Genomic DNA, 6070 nt, shown 5'->3' on the forward strand with positions numbered 1-6070 from the left:
ACTTGAGTCAATAGCAGATCTGTTGGACAGTTTTCCTCTTGATGTTGGCAGTTGGCCAAGCTTTTGCCAGGTGGCATTTCGTGGTGTTAACAGCATCAGTCTGTGCAACCATTCAACAACAACTGGTTCAAATATGTTCTCTCAATGTTTCAAGCTTTATTACAAATCTCACAAAAAGATGTTAAGATTTCACTTCTGTCCTTGGATTTTCATCACAATAAAATACACTGAACATAATCTTCACAAAAGTTATTTACAAAAGTTTAACCTATTGCCATTATAAATTACAATAACTTTTTTTAAGTATTAATTATTTTTTTTAAAGCAATTGTTATTTGCAATATCAATACATCTAAGTCACGTAAATACAACACATATTGCAATACAAATGCTATAGGTGTAAAATTTGCGAAAGTTAAAAGTATTGTCTTTGTAAATGACAAAGCTATTAATTTCGCTATTTTCAAAACCAACACATGATTAAAAAATGTGTCATTTACAATACCAATAGCTCAAACTTTCCTAATACGAGACCTATTGCATTGCAAATGCTTGTTTTAACTTATGTTTATAGACATTTAAGAAAAGCGGAAAAATAACAATTAGTTTCATAGCTCTGCTAGGTTTCACATAACAGATGATACACCTCACAGTTATAGCTTAGCATGCAAACAATCAACAAACACAGAATCGCGTGGAAAAGGCACAGTAGAGTGAAAAGACATATAAACCAGTTGCACAAAAGTAAGATGCTCCTCTCGCCCACTCCTGGTACATCTTTTCTAGACCAACCAAAGCAGCTTCACGGTAATGATGAAAGTTGTGTATCCCACGTGGTCTGAAAGACTCTGGGGCAGGAGGTAGAGGATTTGAAAACATGGAAAGTATCTAAAATAATAAGGAAAAGCCAAACTGTTTCGGGTGCCCTGCTGACAGCAAGTGATAAAGGGCATGATGTGCTAAAGGTTACTATTGGACTGGATAACATAAGTTTGCGTTCTCCTTATTAGGTTTGGAGCTGAAGCGTGGTCAGTGAAAGGAGAGGACAGAGCTTGTTCGCATGAAGCAAGAGGAAGATGAAGAGTAGACTGAGGAAAATGTATGGGACTGATTGTCATGGATGGCGGACTATATATTTTATTGTAATTAAATATTGTTGTGTTCTTGAGAACTATAATTTTACAGTTAAATAAATGACCTTGGAAATGACAGCTGTTCTCATGAAGGTGAAGAAAGACAGAGTAATCCTCCTGTCTGTCCTTCCCAGCATTGAAACCCTTCCTTCTTGATGATTTGAAATGTTTATGTTGCTCCTCAGTCGGATTCTCCGAAAGTCGTTGGCACCTAATTTAATCATAGAGTCAAGGACGCAGAGTCATTGGCGCCCCCCTGGGAACACATTCACAACCCCCCCCCCCCCCCCCCCCAGGGGGGCGCACCCCCCAGTTTGAAGAACTCTGCTTTACACCATTCTGCCTCATCAATTAATTTTGCAGCAAAATTATAATGCAGGAGTGCTGGAACGACGCAAAGTACCAGGACGCAGTCAGCTGTCATATGTGGTGCTTTTGTTTGTAGTGCTATTTTTTGTGCAAAATCCATCCTCGTATCTAAAATGAACTCAAGAATGCAGTTTGCTCTAAAATATAGTGCTAAATGGCATCATTGCATTTTGCATGATTTTGCCTAGTTTTCCAGAAATCTCATCTAGTTGCGCGAAAGCAAACTACGTCAATTTTGCACACGCCTATTAATCCCCAGACAATGCAAGATGTCAAGCGCAGCCATTTTAAAGATGACAAACTATTCCTTTCAAAAGTAGACTCCCCAAGCCTGAAGAACATCACTATGCTGTTCAAGACCAGGCAAGCTAGCACACCAACACCTAAGCTGAAGTTGGACTTCCATGATTCCAGATTCCATGATGCCAAATAAACTGATTGACATAGGAAAGACAATTGTGTATTTGACTTGTGTTTTTAAACTTACTTGCTCCCCTTCTGGGCACTCGCTTGGTGACACTTCTAAGACTCTAGAAAAACCAAAGGTGGTGATGGACGGAGCGTTGACAATACAAACACTCACCCCCAGTCAACTGATCTGGGTTTAATCCATCACCGTTCTTTAGCCCACTCTGCCACCCCAGTTCACACATGGCCATATGCAAATCAGTCTGACCCTGTGCCTCATGGGAACAGTCCAGACTCAACTGCCAAGCCATGTCTTCCCTGGACCGGAATCAAGCTTCCCAGGACCGGTTTCTGGCATTACAGCCGTCTTCAGCCGGGCTTGCTTGACTCCAGTCTGAACTGGGGTGGCAGAGTGGGCTAAAGAACGGTGATGGATAAAACCCAGATCAGTTGACTGGGGGTGAGTGCTTGTATTGTCAACGCTCCGTCCATCACCACCTTTGGTTTTGCTTTGTTTGCCATAAGTTGGCAGGGTATGCTCAGACGTGAGTCCCTTGCTCACTTTGCCACTGGATTCAAGCAAGCCGGGCTGAAGACGGCTGTAATGCCGGAAACCGGTCCTCGGAAGCTTGTTTCCGGTCCAGGGAAGGCATGGCTTGGCAGTTCGGGCTGGACTGTTCCCATGAGGCACAGGGTCAGACTGATTTGCATATGGCCATGTCTGAACTGGGGTGGCAGAGTGGGCTAAAGAACGGTGATGGATTAAACCCAGATCAGTTGACTGGGGGTGAGTGCTTGTATTGTCAACGCTCCGTCCATCACCACCTTTGGTTTTGCTTTGTTTGACATAAGTTGGCAGGGTATGCTCAGACGTGAGTCCCTTGCTCACTTTGCCACTGGATTCAAGCAAGCCGGGCTGAAGACGGCTGTAATGCCAGAAACCGGTCCTCGGAAGCTTGTTTCCGGTCCAGGGAAGGCATGGCTTGGCAGTTCGGGCTGGACTGTTCCTATGAGGCACAGGGTCAGACTGATTTGCATATGGCCATGTCTGAACTGGGGTGGCAGAGTGGGCTAAAGAACGGTGATGGATTAAACCCAGATCAGTTGACTGGGGGTGAGTGCTTGTATTGTCAACGCTCCGTCCATCACCACCTTTGGTTTTACTTCTAAGACTCTGGCAGTCCCGCGCAGCTGATATTAAGAGCTGCAGCGGTACAATACCATTCGTGCCGCTGCCATTGCCCAGAGGCCACTGACCATGCCCCCCCTCAAACAGGCCACGCCCCCCACCCAACCTTTTAAAATCGCGCTGAATGCGAGCGCGCAGTAGAGATAAACAAAACTCCTGAGGCGGAAGCCGGGAGATAGCGTGACCTGTGTACTTTTTAACAATTGTGTATTTGACTTGTGTTTTTAAACTTACTTGCTCCCCTTCTGGGCACTCGCTTGGTGACACTTCTAAGACTCTGGCAGTCCCGCGCAGCTGATATTAAGAGCTGCAGCGGTACAATACCATTCGTGCCGTCGCCATTGCCCAGAGGCCACTGACCACACCCCCTCTCAAACAGGCCCTGCCCCCCCGCCCAACCTTTTAAAATCGCGCTGAATGCGAGCGCGCAGTAGAGATAAACAAAACTCCTGAGGCGGAAGCCGGGAGATAGCATGACCTGTGTACTTTTAACAATTGTGTATTTGACTTGTGTTTTTAAACTTACTTGCTCCCCTTCTGGGCACTCGCTTGGTGACACTTCTAAGACTCTGGCAGTCGGGGTCCAGTCTGAGGGCGACGTAGGTGGACCACGGGTGCCGAGCGTCGAGGGCGGTGTGCCGAATACGCTTCCACCCCCCTCCTGAGACCCATGGTGTTTATTCATAACACCCAGAAAGTGCAGAAACGATCAGTAGAAGCCTCCTAAACCAGGAGTAATTAGGGATAAGTCTCTATTCCTAATTTTTTGCACTTTTTGACACTATTTAATTTTTTTCACTTTCACGTCCCTAGGTTAGGGTGGGCCTTAGCGTGCTCATACCGCCGGGGTTTATCACACACCCAGTCCTGAAGAATTGCCGGGTAAATTAACACCGTTTCAATGGCAAGAAACATGTCGACAACATTGTAGGAACCCACCACTCAATTAAAGTGGACTGGTCCCTCACACATTTTTTAATTTCATTGTCTTTAGTGATCATTTAATAAAATTTTTCTTTGATACACTACTGACATTTTTAACCTCCATCACTCACTAGTATAATTTTGCACACAACACGCCCTCTACTCACCATCCCGCTCCGCAGTAATTCTGGCGTTGCAGCACACCAAAGAGACATTCGGTCTCTTTGGTGGGGCCCGATGATGAAGCATGTCATCACTAGGTGGTGAGTGAGGGCTTTCTTTAACATCCCAGTGAGGATGTTCTAATGCTCCTGTGATTGGCGCAGTCCTCTCTCATGGACACTCTTCTTTTGCTTATGAAAGAAACTTCTAAGACTTTGGCAGTCCCGCGCAGCTGATATTAAGAGCTGCAGCGGTACAATACCATTCGTGCCGTCGCCATTGCCCAGAGGCCACTGACCACGCCCCCCTCAAACAGGCCACGCCCCCCGCCCAACCTTTTAAAATCGCGCTGAATGCGAGCGCGCAGTAGAGATAAACAAAACTCCTGAGGCGGAAGCCGGGAGATAGCGTGACCTGTGTACTTTTTAACAATTGTGTATTTGACTTGTGTTTTTAAACTTACTTGCTCCCCTTCTGGGCACTCGCTTGGTGACACTTCTAAGACTCTGGCAGTCCCGCGCAGCTGATATTAAGAGCTGCAGCGGTACAATACCATTCGTGCCGTCGCCATTGCCCAGAGGCCACTGACCACGCCCCCCTCAAACAGGCCGCGCCCCCTCCCCCTCCTACAAATCATGTCCTTTCCCCGTTCGTGTAGCGGACGGGCGCAGCGGGCGCGCCAAAGGAAAGCCCGTCTGCGCCCGTCCGCGACTGGACTGCGACCGCGGCCGGCCATGCTGCCCGGGAGGTATGGGCGGGGGGCCGGATTACCTGGTCATCCGCAGACCTGTGGGCGGTCAACACTGACCAAGGCCGCAGAGATCACTCGATGAGGTTGGGGGCGAGGTCTTCGCCGAAGACATGTGAGCGATGCGGGTTCTCTCTAGGGGCTTTACAGCAAGGCGGCCGATGAGATACCTGCAAATACAGCAGTGCCTAGGTCTGTGTGCTTCAAAGCAGCTCTCCTAAATTGTAGATCACTGCCTAGGCACGCGGCCGACATCTGGTCGCTCCTCGAGGACCATGAGTGGGACGCTCTGTTCTTAACAGAGACCTGGCTTCGGGAGGATAATATGACGGCTATCGCATTAGCTGTTCCTAAGGGGTACAAAATGTGTTTTGCTAATCGAGGTGAGGGCAAGATAGGGGGAGGTGTAGCGGCGATAATTAAGGCAGCTTTCAGGCTTATCTCATCGACCCCTATCCAGATAGCAGGAGCGGAAGGCCTACATTTTGGCATCCAGTTGGGCCCACAGGTCACACTGGCTGGGCTATTAGTTTATCGCCCCCCGGGAGGCTCCACTACCAGCTTGGAATCATTGCTGGATATGATTGTTCAGAGCTCACTCTTACATCCCCACTTCCTTTTATTAGGGGATTTTAATGTTCACATGGATAGGGATAATTGTACCCTAGCGGAAACCTTACTGTCCACACTGATGACTGCAAATCTGACGCTGTGTAATGAAGGCCCTACACATAGCGCAGGTCACACGCTAGACTTAATCATTAGTAATGGGGATACTGTAAAAGCAGAGTCGGCCATGCCGCTGACTTGGTCAGATCATTTTCTTATTCCTTTTTCGGTGGAAATAGATACGTCCAGGCCGGTTATGAGTAAATGCACCTATATTAAAAGGCATTGGAATAAGTTATTCCCTGAGGTTATGGGCCCGGCCCTGGGCCTGAATAAACCTGTTTTAACTATTGATAGTAATACTAATGCGCAACTATTCAACAACTGGATCAAGAACATGGTGGATTCAGTTGCACCCGCCAAACGCGCTACTTCACAAAGGGAGTCTCCATCGGCCCCCTGGTTCTCGAGTGATCTCAGAGCCGAAAAGAAGGCTTGTAAAAAATTAGAGAGGTCATGGAGAGTAAG

Source organism: Lissotriton helveticus, chromosome 12 (assembly GCF_964261635.1).
Source record: "Lissotriton helveticus chromosome 12, aLisHel1.1, whole genome shotgun sequence".
NCBI lineage: Eukaryota > Metazoa > Chordata > Amphibia > Caudata > Salamandridae > Lissotriton > Lissotriton helveticus.